The sequence below is a fragment of the Capra hircus genome, chromosome 6 (genome assembly GCF_001704415.2).
Source record: "Capra hircus breed San Clemente chromosome 6, ASM170441v1, whole genome shotgun sequence".
Taxonomy (NCBI): domain Eukaryota; kingdom Metazoa; phylum Chordata; class Mammalia; order Artiodactyla; family Bovidae; genus Capra; species Capra hircus.
In genome coordinates, this window is record NC_030813.1 from 101,644,636 (window position 1) to 101,661,575 (window position 16,940).

At 41.7% G+C, this 16,940-nt stretch overlaps 1 protein-coding gene across 9 annotated transcripts in view; it reads right to left on the reverse strand.

Moving 5' to 3' along the window:
• MAPK10 (mitogen-activated protein kinase 10) overlaps positions 1 to 16,940 on the reverse strand; it is a 379,167-nt gene that overhangs the window by 343,165 nt on the left and 19,062 nt on the right. The gene's annotated exons all lie outside the window — the stretch shown is intronic.

Consider the following 16,940-nt stretch of genomic DNA (forward strand, 5'->3'; position numbering starts at 1 on the left):
GATTCCTTAGTTTAAACAATTGTTTGATTAAGATTCCTAATACATATCTAACCAGTATCAAATGGGTAAATCATCGCTGAGAAAAGAATACAAAAAGAATTTATAAATCAAAAAGTCTATATAGAATTTATTCATTTGTCAAGCAGAATTAATTGAGCACTTAGCATGTTCAGATAGCATGCGCAGAGGACTGTACGAAGAAAACAGCCCTGTCTCTCAGGATGTCTCCCTCAAAACAGCTATGAGGAACAAGAAAAGGGAGTATTATTTTTGCTGAGTGTAAAAATGCCCAGAAAGGCCTTCACAGGGTCAGGGACACTGCAAAATAAATGTGACTTACCCAGGCAGAGACTGAAATTAGCTGCACAGAAGACTCCAGTCAGAAGGAAATGTATGAAAGGACATGGCAACAAGAAAAAAAGACGGGGGACTTCCCTATCTGTCCAGTGGTTAAGACTCCTTGCTTCCGATGCAGAGGGCATGGGTTCGATCCCTGGTCAGGGATCTAAGATCCCACACATGCTGCATGGCACAGCCAAAAAAAAAGAAAGAAAGGATATGGCTTGTTCAGGGAACAACCAGAGTCTTAGATTCACACAGGCCAGGAAATCAGGAAATGTGGCAGGCAAGAATATGAAGAGACTTGGTTACCATGGTAAGAAATTTGGACTTTATGGGAGAATCACTGGATACATGTCAGCAGGGATGAGACATGTCTAATCTTTTTTTCAAAAATTCACTCTGACAGAGCTGAGGCAGAGTCTGGGAGGGAGGTAATTGTAGTGGTTTGGGGCTGAGCTGAGGCAGCCGTGGTTAAGAGGAGATTTAATGGAGAGATGGCTTCTCACAGCTTCTCCCTTCCCCCTACAACTCCTCCTAAACACTGAAAAAGGAAGCCCGCTATATAGTAGCCTAAATTCCTTTTAGAGTAGTACACCTCTGGAGTTAAACACGGTCAGCTTACACTAGATTTTTAGCTGAAAAATCTGCCAAGAACAAGTCTACAGCTCTCTTTGCCACTGGAAAAGAAATTAAGCAATAACAAATAATAGAACTAAAAGAAAACCACATTCAGTAGGGAGATAAAATCACTAATGAAATATGGTGCAAACTATTTATGCTAACAATTATATAAGTGTGCCTGGGAGCACAGGAAATACATACAGTTACTTGATTTTAAATCTGCACTGTGTAAGTATTTAACCACCTTGTTCCTTATTATATTACTTTCAGCATTCTTAAATCTATTTTAAGAACCTTTTTATAACTGTGCAGAGGGAGTAGATGTACAAGGAGGCATCTTTCTATTTCACATGGTATCTAATCCATCTGGTTGAAAGTCAAATACTTTATTAAATTGTACAAATCTTGGAAACCTTGAGTATTCCAAGAAACATTTACCAAATACACAGTACCACGATTTTTGTTTTTGACTTTCACATAGTTTATCCCACCTCAGGGTTTAAAAAATGATCTCATGCTGAAGTTTAAAAAATATAAATTTTTTCCTTTAGTCAGTGCCAACATGCAACTTTAACCACTAAAATCCTAAAGAATTCTACTTTATAGTGTTTGACACTTTTCCCTGAGTTACTGATAGCCCTACTTTCTTTTACAAATGCTGAAATATTTGCAAGTTTCACTCTTGCATTGAATACTGTTCTTTGAAGGACAACATGATTGCAATGTCTTACATAATGCTTCATTAAGTAGCATAACACTATACGTTTTTAAATGCTACTTTTTCTAAACTCTCAATATTTATTTAATGTTTATTGTTATAAACTCTATTTGCAATCAAACACACTCCACAAATATAATCATAGCTAAACATATCATAACCAGCTAGATAAATGAATATGTTTCTAATTCACTGATCTAGTTCTGCTCCTTTTTAGATTATTACGACTACAGAGATTTTTAAGAACGCAATTAATCTTGATACTAAACTACACTGTTATATTACACTTTTATTTAAGCAGGAAACCAGCACTGTGTAATAAAGAGGAAGATGCCTTTTAATATCCACGGCCCGTTACCATGGGCAAGGACAGGCTCAGCAAAAAGAGATCCTTGTCTGGGGCTTACGACAGCGTGATTTCTCTTCTCCAGGCCTATTTTCATCACTTCGTTCTTCACTGCACCTCCTGTCAGACCCCTTTGCAAAGATCCCAAGTCATCAATCTGTCTTTCTTTCCCTCAGTTCAGTTCAGTCACTCAGTCGTGTCTGACTCTCTGCGACCCCATGAATCGCAGCACGCCAGGCCTCCCTGTCTATCACCAACTCCCGGAGTTCACTCAGACTCGCGTCCATTGAGTCAGTGATGCCATCCAGCCATCTCATCCTCTGTCGTCCCCTTCTCCTCCTGCCCCCAATCCCTCCCAGTGTCAGAGTCTTTTCCAATGAGTCAACTCTTTGCATGAGGTGGCCAAAGTACTGGAGTTTCAGCTTTAGCATCATTCCTTCCAAAGAAACCCCAGGGCTGATCTCCTTCAGAATGGACTGATTGGATCTCCTTGCAGCCCAAGGGCCTCTCAAGAGTCTTCTTAGCACCACAGTTCAAACGCATCAATTCTTCGGCGCTCAGCTTCTTCCCCTAGTTTTGCTGAATAACCCTCTCTGGTCTCTACAGGTCACCTCATTTCTACCTACCCAAAATGAGTGAATGAAGAAAGGAAGGAAGGAAGGGAGGGAGGGAGGAAACAGAGAGGGAAGGAGGTAGGAAGAATAAACCTTTTTGGAAAAACTCCTATTTTAAGAAAGTCTTCTACTGTTTTCAAATGCAGCTGTGTCCAAAGTGATAAGTCTCATAAGCAGTGAAGACAGTAAACAAATCTTACTTGGATAAGGACTGACAGAGGCAACTATCTTCTAGACTTTCCATTTAGTAGATTTTTATATCCATAATTCAGGAAAGTTCAGTTATGAGGGGTCACCAGAGACAGCACAGAAGAACATATGTGTACCCTGCTGTGCATATGTGTGCAGAGGTGTCCTTCTCCCTGAAAATGAACGTCTACATGTATAAGATTTCACATAAATGTGTATTGTCTTGTGTTGCTCAGAATAATCAGTATCTTTCTATGGGAACTGATACAATAATAATATGGCACTTATTTCAGTTTCTTTGTATTCAAGCAGAAGTTCATGAGAACCTCAGGCACCTGCTATTTAAACTCCTCGCCCTAATGGAATTCACAAACTACGCACAAGTGAGTCAAAAACAGATGCGAGCAGGAGGCTCCCAAAGAAACTACATCTTTGTCACTGTGTTTCTCTATCCACTCTTCCACACCTGAAGGAAACTCTAGCAGCGACTCAGGAGCTACAGGGATCACTACTAAGCGGGCTGCTTCCATTTCTATGTTAACTCAACACAGTCATAATGATGGGTAGAAGTCCGAATCTTTTTGTCAAAATATTAAGCTAATTAAATATGTTAAACACGCTTGTTGGTGTTCTTTCTGGGTACCAAGAGATCATGTGTAGAAACTGTATACTATTCATTTCCATCCTAGAGTTATAGCACAATGTCTAGCTACTCAATAAGTATTTGTTGAATTAAAAAAAAAAAAAAGTTTGAAAAAATTACCAAAGAGAAAACAGAAATACTGGCAAGTAGTTTACCATTATTGTGAATGGCTTGCAAATAAATCTACAAACTCAAAGAGTTCGGGTCACTATGAAAGTGAAAGAAAGAATGTAAGTCCTTCAGTCCTGTCCAACTCTTTGCAGACCCATGGTCTGTAGCCCACCAGGCTTCTCTGTCCATGGATTCTCCAAGCAAGAATACCAGAGTGGGTTGCCATTTTCTGCTCCAGGGGATCTTCCCAACCCAGGGATCAAACCCAGGTCTCCCACATCACAAGCGGATTCTTTACTATCTGAACCACCAGGGAAGCCCTGGTCAGTATATATAAAATGTATGTATATGTATATGTGTGTGTATATATATATATATAGAGAGAGAGAGATAGATATATAATACAATAGTTCAGCTGGCAAAGAATCCACCTGCAATGCAGGAGACCTGGGTTCAATCCCTGGGTTGGGAAGATCCACTGGAGAAAGGAATGGCTACCCACTCCAGTATTCTGGCCTGGAGAATCCCATGGACTTTATAGTCCATGGGGTTGCAAAGAGCTGGACACGACTGAGCAACTTTCACTTTCACATATATATATATAAACACCTGAGCTAAAAACTCATCTTTACAAGGAAGCTAGAAAATGAAGCGTGAAGACAATAGGAACAATGCCTTCCTCTCTCAAGGCTGACTTAATCTACCAGGAAAGATCTTGAGATCAAAGACAATCTATAGCTTTCTTCAAGTTCATCAAAGCAGGAGCCAGAAAAACAGGCTTTTCCAAAGGTGTAGATAATTGCATTCAAGGCAGACAGCAACAGTAGCAGAGAAAGAATGCCGTTCCCCTCGCTTAACAGCACATGGGCAAGACACAGAACACGGGGCAGACTCCACACTTTTCTCTGAATACAGGAAATTTCTCAAACATGATGTGTGGCCAAGTTCCAGTTTGAATGTGATTACAGAGTCTCCTCTGGACCCTTCTATCAGCCTGTAAACTCAAGAACAGAGTCTCATCAGAATAAACCAAACACGGGGGAAAAGAGCCACTTCTGTTTATGATTCTCAGAAAAGGACTCTAAGAGGCGCCACCTGAAAGCACAGACCTTCCTTCCCTCTCACGACCTCGCTGAACCGAAAAGAAAAATGTTCTCAGCTGGCTTCATCACGTGTTTTTCCTTCGACAAAGACTCGGTACAGAGAATTTCCTCAAGCAAACAGTCATTGAAGGATTTTCAACAGGGAAAGGCTCACACATTTTTTTTTCTTAAGAGCAACAACTCAATCATGAAATGGACCTCATGAAAGACATTTCATAGTTATGAGGAAATGCGCAGTGTGACAAATGATTCAGCAAGTATAATTATCTACAAAGCCTGTTTGGAAGGAAAAAAAATACTACCTACTACTAAAGGAAAAAGGACTCTCTAACTGATTTTGCCTATGCTTTTCCTGGGTTTATAACTGAAATTCACTTAATCCTTAACTATGTCTTTCTTGTCATTAATCTTACTTTCTTTTTCCCTTGGGATCCATTTTAGCATCTGAAATGATTTAACTGACAACCTTACATTTTTTCCTAAAAAGGTACACCCTTGTAGCAAGACTCTACTTATGGCCCACTATTTTTTCCTTTAAATAATATGCAAATGTACTATAGATGTTTAAAACAACACAAACACAACAAAATTAAAGTGTTAAGATAATAAAACCACACTTAAACACATTTTCCATTTAAATAAACTTTTAAAAGCCTTAAATAAGCTTTATTTTAAATAAAACTTTACATTAAATACAACTGTGTACTGAAATGCTTGTGCTAGTACATACTCAGTTGTGTCCGACTCTTTGCAATCCCTTGGACAGTAGCCCTTCACACTCCTCTGTCCACTGGATTACCTCAGCAAGAATACTGGAGTGGGTTGCCACTTCCTCCTGCAGGGGATCTTTCGGACCAAGGGATCAAGCCCATGTATCTTGTGTCTCGTGCTTTGGCAGGCATATTCTTTACCCCTGTGCCACCGGAGAAGGCTCCCACTTAAATACATCATTTCATAAATCATTCTCCCCCATTGCGAAGATTTTTTTTTTTAATTATTCTAAAGTTTCACAGACTCATCAAATTCATGTTGTGGATTTTAGATAGGGGGAAAAACTTGTGGAGCAAATACATTCTTGAGATTCAGTTTGAAAAATAAAAATTCTATAATTCAGCTATCATGGAAAAGAGCTTCCGAGGTAGTGGCAGTAGTAAAGAACACACCTGCCAATGCAGGAGACATAAGAGACACAGGTTCGATCCCTGGGTCAGGAAGATTCCCTGGAAAAGGGCATGCCAACCCACTCCAGTATTCTTGCCTGGAGAATCCCATGGACAGAGGAGTCTGGCAGGCTACAATCCATAGGGTCGCAAAGAGTTGGACATGACTGAGGTGACTTAGCACGCGTGCATAATGGAATAAGGAAATAACACCCGTGAAATTCCATAGAACATTAAAGAACACGTTCCGTCCTACCTTTATTATGAAGGCACTGCTGTGGTTTGATACAACATAGTACCACTCTGTCATTTGTGACATTTCTCTGTGCCCTATTCTCCCATAGACAAATAGGCCACTTCATCCTGTAACTTTCCCCAAAATCTTTCACAAGAGCTCCTTATTGGCCTGGAGGTCATAGCAGAGATGATGGTCCAACTGACCTTCAAAGACAAAAGCCTAGGGTCAAAACCAAACCTGATTTGAAGCTAGTAAGGAAAAGCAATTTTTAGGGAAACTTCCCCAAGGCAATTCTTGCCATCTGTAATAAATGGAAAGAAGCAAACAAGTGGAGTGAAATGCACTAAAATATAACTGTCATTTGTCCTAGGTGAGAGCACTCTATTTATGTCTGGTTACAATTTTATCCTGTATTTGTTCCCAAGGTTCTCCAGAGAGAAGGCCATAGGTTTTGCATCCAAATTTAATGCTGCCGACTGATGGATAATGACAATCAACTAATTACGGTGTGGCTGTGGAGATTTTTAAAAAGCAGCAGAACTCTAATTTATAATCAAGGATTGCCTGATGATTATTTTAGGTCATACCTGCCTCCTTCTAGAAAAAGCATGCGCATTCAGTCACATCCAACTCTTTGTGACCCTACGGACTGCAGCCTGCCAGGCCCCTCTGTCCACGGGATTTTCTAGTCAAGAATACCGGAGTGGGTTGCCATTTTCTCTTCCAGGGGATCTTCCTGACCCAGGGGTCGATCCCAAGTCTCCTGCATCTCCTGCATGGCCAGGCAGATTCTTTACCACTGAGCCATCCGAGAAGCCTTCTAGAAAAAGCAATGCTTCTCAAATGTTTTCCCATCATAAAGAACCCCCCGCTGCTCTACTCCAAAAGCAAGTTGTTTCTGTGACTTCTTTTCCTATTACAAGTCTGCCATCTAGAACTTCCCAACACCTCTCTCCTCACCTTCCCTGTCAAACTGCCGGACAACACCCTCCACACTTGCTGTCTTTGCCCCCTCATCTCCCGCTAGATCCTTAGCCTATGATCTACCTTCTCAGGCCATCTCAACAGTAAACAAGTTCTTGTTAGTGGCAAATGTCATTAAACGTAATGGACAATTTTCAGCCCTGATCTTCCTTGGCCTCTAGGCAGTGACGTGGCTCTAGACACCCTCTCTGCCCAGAGTTTCTGTGCAACACAACTCCACGGCATTCAGCAGAACATAAAGACACAGAGAAAGAGCCCACATCACTGAAGTCAGATCACCCATGCTTAAATCAGCTCTGACAGACACCAGCTCTGTGACAATCTGTAAGGCACACAACCTCATTTGGACTCCACACATATTTTTCATCCATAAAATGAGGGATAGCAGTAGCACCAAACTGTCAAGATGACGAAATTGATTTAATATATGAAACAGAACATAAAATAATGCCTGGCTCACAGTAACTAGGGGGCTTCCCAGATGGCTCAGACGGTAAAGAAACTGCCTGCAATTCGGGAGACCTGGGTTCAATCCCCAGGTCAGGAAGATCCCGTGGAAAAGGGAATGGCTACCCACTCCAGTACTCTGGCATGGGAACCCCATAGGCAGAGGAGCCAGCAGGCTTCAGTTCATGGGGTCACAAAGGGTAGGACTAGGACATGACTGAGCGACTAACACACACACACACACACACACACACACAGAGGAACTGCCATATAGATTTTAGATTTTATCATTTTTTATTAGAGTTTTCTTCCTACTTCTCTGGTCCCTGTTTGTTTGTGTTTATCAAGGTTTGTTCCTAGATTCTCTCCTTCCCCCCACCAGCTACAGGGTCTTGCTACTTGCTGATAAAGCCTGAAAGTCATCTCCAGCCCACACCTAGTTCTTAAACTTTAAGCGTCCATATGCAGCTGCCTACCGGATATCTCAAATTCAACACATCCACAAATGAATTCATATTTCTTCCAGGCCTGTTCCTCCTCCAGTGTTCCCGTTCTCTAAAACAGCAACCACCAACTACACAGTCATTCAAGCCAGAAACCAGGGATCGTGTCTGCCTCTGTCATTCCCTCATCTTCCAAATGCAGACAAGTCCTGCAGATTCTATCTTCCTCTTAAATATCCCTTGAACACAACCATCCTCTTGTCTTCAAACTCTGCCGCGCCTAGTCCAGGGTGCTGCTATGTTTCTCTGGACCATTGTGACAGCCTTCTTGTCTCTTCACCATTGAACTTACCCTTCTCTAAACATTTTGCAATATGGCAAAGGCAGCTTTATTCTAACCCTCAAATCTGATCATGCCTCCAACCCTTCACTTCAAGCTCTTCTATCATCATAATGAATATGGCACGTAAGGCTCTTCATGATAGAACCTGGACCCTGCATGTTTCTTAAGTCTCATTTGTATTCTTCTCTCTCTTCAAGGGAGAAGGCAACTGCAACCCACTCCAGTACTCTTGCCTGAAAAATCCTATAGACGGAGGAACCTGGTGAGCTGCAGTCCATGGGGTTGTGAAGAGTTGGACACGACTGAGCAACTTCGCGTTCACTTTTCACTTTCATGCATTGGAGATGGAAATGGCAACCCACTCCAGTCTTCTTGCCTGGAGAATCCCAGGGACAGGGGAGCCTGGTGGGCTGCCATCTATGGAGTCGCACAGAGTCAGACATGACTGAAGTGACTTAGCAGCAGCAACAGCAGCTCTCTTCAAATCTTTGTCACTGCTAGACTCTCACAGATGCTGCTGCCTCAGTCTAAAACCTTCTCCCACTTCACCAACCTCGTTCCTTTATCTGGATAATTCCTACCCAGCCAACTTTACTCAAGGAGATGTTCTCTGACACCTAAACTCTATTCGCTACTCTTGTAATACGCTCACAAAAAATGCTTCAGCCCTCCTCCCAGTAATATTTATATTTATATAAATATTTAAAGTTAATATTCAAATAAATTATATAATTTATATATTTACAAAATGTGATACATGCTATGAAGTGAACTGTTTGTGTCCCTCACAAACTCTGATCTTACAAGGACAAGACCTTCTCTGAACTCAATGTCTAGAATAACAGGCATTCAAATGTGTATGTGTATATGTATATATGTATAGATATATATGTGTATGTTAGTCATTCCGTCGTGTCTGACTCTATGTGACCCCATGGACTGTAACCCACCAGGCTTCTCTGCTCATGGAATTCTCCAGGCAAGAATACTGGAGTGGGTTGCCATTCCCTTCTCCAGGGGATCTTCCCAACCCAGGGATCGAACCTGGGTCTCCTGTATTGGCAGGCAGATTCTTTACCATTTGAGCCACCAGGGAAGCCTGTGTATACACAGAGAGATCATTACTAACAGAAAGAAATAAGAGGGAAGAGGAGAAAAGATAGTTCGATTTTCTACGTGCACTCACCTGTGCAGGTAGAAAATCAGCTTCTCTACAGCACTTCCTGTCACTGCCCGTCTCCACACATCAACCTGCACCTCCAATGTCATCTCAATAACTGACCCAGTGAAAGGTAACTCACGCCTGGGATAAAGTTTGACACATGCTTTGATTTGATTGTGCATGCTCAGTTGCTTAGTTGTGTCCAACTCTTTGCGAGTCCACCAGGCTCCTCTGCCCATGGAATTTCCCAGGCAAGAATACGGGAGTGGGTTGCCATTTCCTACTCCAGGGCATCTTCCTGACGCAGGGATCGAACATGTGTCTCCTGAGTCTCCTGCATTGATAGATTCTTTACCACTAGCGCTACCTGGAAAGCCCTTAAACAGTTATTAATAATTGTCTGTATGTGATAGACCACCTTAAGTGTAGAAGTCTTTTCAAATTAAAAGATCACAAAACTGTTAGAAGCTAAAGCTAAAAACCATTTGCAGCAAATATGTTGAAAACAATGGTATATAAATCCTATGTGAAAAATGATTTTTCAAATTTAAAACCTGCCCTAGAGTATAAGGTAACAAAGAACCAGATAATATTCCTACAGATAGAAGTGACAGGCTAAAAAATAAGTTGGGATTTTTTTTTAATCATTTTGCTTTTTATCTTCTTGCTCTTTTCTCCTCTCACTCTTTTCTTCTTTTTCTTCTCTATCTCTGTCTCTCTCTGCACTAGATAATACCTTACACAAGTCATAAAATGTCAGAGACGCCCCCTGAGTAGGAAATTTGTCAAAAGAAATCAAACGCATATCAAAAAATTTCTAACATAAAAAGACAAGCATAATTTCTGTTGAAACCAGTGTAAAAGCAAATAATAAATGTATGAACAAAAAAAAATGCCATACAATAACCTTTAGAAAACAACTAGAACATGAAATTACTTTTATAAATTAATGTCAGATAATTTCTAAGTCAGGGCAGAATCAATTTCATGGAAGAGAGATAATTTTTAACGTTTAAATTGCTTTCTTTTAGTGATCTGTGTATTTTGGGAGAGCTAAACCATTGTGACTAACTCTAGAACCTGGTCTTAACTGTTTGAAACCCAGCTTAAGCAGAACTGAATGTTTTAACTGAAGCTTGACAACTCTACTTTCTCCTATAAGTGATTCTTGAGAACTTGTCTGAAGGGTCTAGCAAAAAATTAGAGGCACCCACAAACCCTTGGATAGATGGTATTATCCAGGAAGATAACATGTAGAGAACTTACCCAGGAAATGCTTCCACTTTTATCAAGTATATAGTTTTGGGAGGGACAAATATAGAATCACACACAGAAAGGAAATATGCTCATGTGGACATACCAAAAGAAGTCTGTTTTCAATAACACTCCAGGGAGCCTTCACTAGTCACCCTGTCTAAAATTGTAACCCTCCACCACACTATCCAATCCACTTCCCTGCTTTAATATTCTCCTTGACCATTTCCAACATGTGATACACAATATATTGTACTTATTCTTCTGGTTTACTCTCTGTCTCCTTCACCCAGAACATAAGGTCATAAAGTCAGAGATGATTTTTAGTCCACTGCATTCATCACTGTACCTCACACCTAGAAGAGGACCCAGCATGCAGAAGTGCTCAGTAAATATTTGCTGAGCGAATAACCCTATCCTATGGTAACTTATGCTAAATCACAGGGCAATTTATGGCGCATCCAGATTACCTTTACCTCCACATGGTTAGTTTAATGTAGCAAGAAGTTTCAGTTCAGTTCAGTCGCTCAGTCGTGTCCAACTCTTCGTGACCCCATGGACTGCAGCACGCCAGGCCTCCTTTGTCCATCACCAGCTCCCAGAGATTACTCAAACTCACGTGCATCGAGTTGGTGATGCCATCCAACCATCTCATCCTCTGTCATCCCCTTCTCCTCCCTCCTTCAGTCTTTCCCAGCATCAGGGTCCTTTGCAGTGAGTCAGTTCTTCCCATCACGTAGCCAAAGTATTGGAGTTTCAGCTTCAGCAACAGTCCTTCCGATGAATATTCAGGACTGATTTACTTTAGGAAGGACTGGTTGGATCTCCTTGCAGTGGAAGGGACCCTCCAGAGTCTTCTCCAACACCACAGTTCAAAAGCATCAATTCTTTGGCGCTCAGCTTTCTTCACAGTCCAACTCTCACATCCATACATGACTACTGAAAAAACCATAGCTTTGACTAGATGGACCTTTGTTGGCAAAGTCATGTCTCTGCTTTTTAATATGTTGTCTAGGTTGGTCATAGCTTTTCTTCTAAGGAGCAACCATCTTTTAATTTCATGGCTGCAGTCACCATTAGCAGTGATTTTGAAGCCCCCCAAAATTATAAAGTCTCTCACTGTTTCCATTGTTTCCCCATATATTTGCCATGAAGTGATGGGAACAGATGTCATGATCCTAGTTTTTGGAATGTTGAGTTTTAAGCCACCTTTTTCACTCTCCTCTTTCACTTTCATCAAGAGGCTCTTTAGTTCTTCTTCGCTTTCCACCGTGAGGGTAGTGTCATCTGCATATCTGAGGTTATTGATATTTCTCCTGGCAATCTTGATTCTAGCTTGTGCTTCATCCAGCCCAGCATTTTGCCTGATATACTCTGCATAAAAGTTAAATAAGCAGGGTGACAATATATAGGCTTGACGCACTCCTTTCCCTATTGGGAACCAGTCTGTTGTTTCATGCCCAGTTCTAACTGTTTCTTCTTGTCTTGACCTGCATACAGATTGCTCAGCAGGCAGGTCAGGTGCTCTGGTATTCCTGTCTCTTTAAGAACTTTCCAGTTTGTTGTGATCCACAGAAAGGCTTTGGAATAGTCAATAAAGCAAAGTAGATGTTTTTCTGGAATTCTCTTGCTTTTTCTATGATCCAGTGGATGTCAGCAATTTGATCTCTGGTTCCTCTGCCTTTTCTAAATCCAGCTTGAACATCTGGAAGTTCATAGGTTAAATTTGGAAGCAGTTTTCTGCACTTGGGATAGAGGTTGATAATTACTTTGATCACCCAAGAAAGGCAAATCATACCTGAATCTCTTCTGATGGATACTTCAGGTGCTGCTCAAGGCCTCTGTCTACACTCGCATGAGTGGTGGTCTAGAACAAAGTGGGTTACAAGCCCCTCTGTGTTTGAGAGTCAGAAAAAAGAAACTGCCTCACACCACAGAGAGGATGGGGAAATGGAAAGTGGTAAAAATTCTGAGTCCATAAGATGGTGGACATCTGCATCAGACACGACTGTATAATCCAGCAAGTTTGCAACCCAAGAAGAGGGACTATTGCAACTAGTCATTATATCAGCACATCAGTCAGGAGCTGGTGCAGAAGACAGAGAGAATGACATGTGGGCACAGAGCGGGTGCGGAAGGGAACGGTGGGTCAGATTGGGAGAGTAGCATTAACATACACACACCACCACGTGTAAAGCAGATGGCTACTGGGAAGCTGCTGGATACTACACAGGGAGCTCAGCTCAGTGCCCTATGATGACCTAGAGGGGTGGGATGGAGGGGGAGGTGGGAGGAAGCTCAAGAGGGAGGGGCTGTGTGTATACTTATACCTGATTCACTTTGTGGTACAGCAGAGACACACAACATTGTAAATCAATTATCCTCCAATAAAAAAAGAGAGCGAGCAGATGCAGAGCACCCACTTTATCTGCAATTGTCAGTCCACATATAATGAAAGAAAATGCTCTCTCCCTCCCTCGATCACCAGATGAACCAGTCTGTGGGACCAAGCTCTGATGCTGGGAATGCACTGAGGCTAAAGTATCATCCAAAATCCTCTACCTGGCATGCAAGCTCCCATTCATCTGCCCAAATATTCAAATACTAACAGACCAGTTAGTTTTATGCTTATCATATATGCTTTCTCAAGATTTACCTAGTTGCCTTTTTCTGTGGGTCACAAGATACCCTGGAGAAGGAAATGGCAGCCCACTCCAGTATTCTTGCAGGGAAAATCCCATGGACAAGAGGAGCCTGGTGGGCTGCAGTCCATGGGGTCGCAAAAGAGTCAACAAGTGTCCAACTGCTTAAATTCTGGTTTCCTTGAATTGTGGTGTTGGAGAAGACTCCTGAGAGTCCCTTGCACTGCAAGGTGATCCAACCAGTCCTTCCTAAAGGAAATCAGTCCTGAATATTCATTGGAAGGACTGATACTGAAGCTGAAACTCCAATACTTTGGCCACCTGATGAGAAGAACTGATTCATTTGAAAAAACACTGATGCTAGGGAAGACTGAAGGCAGGAGAGGAGGATGACAGAGGATGAAATGGTTGGATGGCATCACCAACTCAATGGACATGAGTTTGAATAATCTCTGGGAGTTGGTGATGGACAGAGAGGCCTGGCATGCTGGAGCCCATGGGGTCGCAAAGAGTCAGACATGATTGAGCGACTGAACTGAACTGAACTGATTTTCCTTAACATATAATTTAAGATCTCCTCTTTACCCTGCCTTCTTAGGCTAATTAATTCCACTCTTTTCTTCTTGTTAGAATTCCTATGGAAATTATTTTTTAATCTTACATTTGCAAAGGATTTAAGAATCTACAAAATGTGTCTGTATACATTATTTCACTTAGATAAATAAACAGCAGAGTACTATTTTATAGACTCACTTTTTTCTTGTACTTTACAACCCTAAACCCTTTTCACAGCTTACTTTTCCCAAACCTAGTAGGGTCACCCAGAGCATGCATGCTAATAAGGATGAAAATAAAATTATTTTATTGTATTGAAAGTACCTCAGGGCATTTGCCATGATAACAACTGAGTTTCTTTAGTTATTTCAATAATGAAACTGCTTGGCAATGATCCAAAGCAAGCCAATCTTTTTCAAAGTTTTAGTGTTATAACAGCAATAACAAAATGCAATTCTCTGCTGTAGCAAGACATCATACTAAAAATGTCTTACATTCAGTTCTTTCAAAAACTATGGAATATGTAAAACATAACCATTTTATAGATGAGGAAAGTCAGTCTTAAAATTGTTAACTAATTGCCTAGTGTCATATTGGAAACTTGGACCAGATCTGTAGGACTTGAAAGCCCATGCCCCTTGGCTCACACTCTGTGGTCAGGCATTATTCTGTTATACAGAGTTTAAGGGCATCTACAGCACAGGGCAAAGTCACTTCAACCATTGCCAGGAACATACAGAGGACAAAGGACAATAAATAATATTGATTTTCCTTATCAATACGTAAATAGGAAATGTATGTGATTGCCTGGGGCTTCAGACAGTCGTGCAGTGACTAAGGCAGCAGCAGAGAAAGGGGACAGGCTGGAGCTAAACAAGATGAGAATCTTCAGTAAACCTGCCCTCCCACCTCAACCCAGGACAGGAGAGTTTATCTGGGGCAAGGAGGTCTGGAGGCTTTCCTTCTAGATTCAACCACAGAGAATTCAGGTCCCCCTTTTATGAACTGCCTCACCTTCTCATCTTCCGTGTGTGTGTGTGTGTGTGTGTGTGTGTGTGTGTGTGTGTGTGTGTGTGTGTGTGTGTGTGTGTGTGTGTGTGTGTGTGTGTGTGTGTGTGTGTGTGTGTGTGTGTGTGTGTGTGTGTGCGTGTGTGTGTGCGTGTGTGTGTGTGTGTGCGCGCATGCGCGCACGCTCTCAGTCACTCAGTCACGTAAAACTCTTTTGCAACCCCACGGACTGTAGCCCGCAAGGTTCCTCTGTCCATGGGATTTCCCAGGCAAGAATACTGGAATGGGTTGCCATGCCCTCCTCCAGGGGATCTTCCCAACCCAAAGATCAAGCCCACAATTCTTGAGTCTCCTCATTGGCAGGCAGACTCTTTACCACTGTGCCACCCGGGAAGCCCCTCGTCTTCACAGTGCTACTTATCAATCTTCATTTTAATCAGGTTTATCTGATTAAAGGTATGAATAGAGGTAGGGTTTGAAAGAGGGGGTACACAGGGAGAGCCTCAGTCATTAGCCTAACGGTGTAACTTCACCCTCCAGACACTGTAGTCGACTTGTTTCTTTATTGTCATAAGAGGCAATGAAGTGCAATGCATAGTGTTCAGATTGTGCTCCACCTTCAGCAACTATGGGATCTTGAACGTGTTGCTTGACCTCTCTGTGCCACAATTTATTCATCTGTAAAAGGAGCACAGTAATAGTGCCTGCCTCACTCTAAGGTATTGCAAAGAATAAATGAGATAATCCATGCGGTGTACTTGAGATGTTGCCTGGCTCAGAGTAAGTGCTCTATGAGCATTTACTATTACAATTACTACATAATGCATGTGCCATAAGAATTACAAAAATGATGCCTAATATTCAATGAAAGATGCAATGTGATTTCTGTGTATTCCTCCAATGAATCTTGTAAAGGAGATGCTACCACTGTCCCAATTATAAATGAAACAGAGGCTCAGAGAGGTTATAGAGGAGTCCACAATTAAACAAAATTAACTTTATTTTTTGAGTTCTAAAATCACTACAAATGGTGACTGCACCCATGAAATTAAAAGATGCTTGCTCCTTGGGAAAAAACTTATGACCAACCTAGACAGCATATTAAAAAGCAGAAACATTACTTTGCCAACAAAGGTCCGTCTAGACAAAGCTATGGTTTTTCCAGTAGTCATGTATGGATGTGAGAGTTGGACTATGAAAAAAGCTGAGTGCCGAAGAATTTATTCTTTTGAACTGTGGTGTTGGAGAAGACTCTTGAGAGTCCCTTGGACTGCAAGGAGATCCAACCAGTCCATCCTAATGGAAATCAGTCCTGAATATTCATTGGAAGGACTGATGCTGAAGCTGAAACTCCAATATTTTGGCTACCTGATGCAAAGAACTGACTCATTTGAAAATACCCTAATGCTGGGAAAGACTGAAGGCGGGAAAAGGGGATGACAGAGGATGAGATGGTTGAATGGATTCATCGACTCAATGGACATGAGTCTCAGTAAACTCTGGGAGTTGGTGATGGACAGGGAGGCCTGGCGTGCTGCAGTCCATGGGGTTGCGAAGAGTTGGACACGACTGAGCGACTGAACTGAACTGCAAATTAGCCAAGCAGTAAGTGACAGGCCTGGGACTCAAGTCAAGTAAGTCTGATTCCAGAATCAGGTTCTAAACCATCATGTTATTTCAGATGGGTAGTAATATTTGCTAATAGCTACTGAAGTTTTGCTCTGTGCCAGGCTTTGTTCTAATAACTTTAAATCTCTTACAGAATACCTTATATCTCTTGTGAAAATTAAGTAAAATTCTCAAAACTACCTTACGGGACAGATGCATTTATTGTGCCTGTTTTACAAATGAGAAAACCAAGAAGCCAGGCATTAGGTTACATGGCCAAGATCACACAACTGGCAGAGGGCTAAAGTAAGTGCACCTCCTACTGAAAGGTGGGGAGAGCTGAGGTGCTAGATTTAAATTTCAGTGATCCACAGTCCACGGGGCCACAAAGATGCAGACACAATTTAGT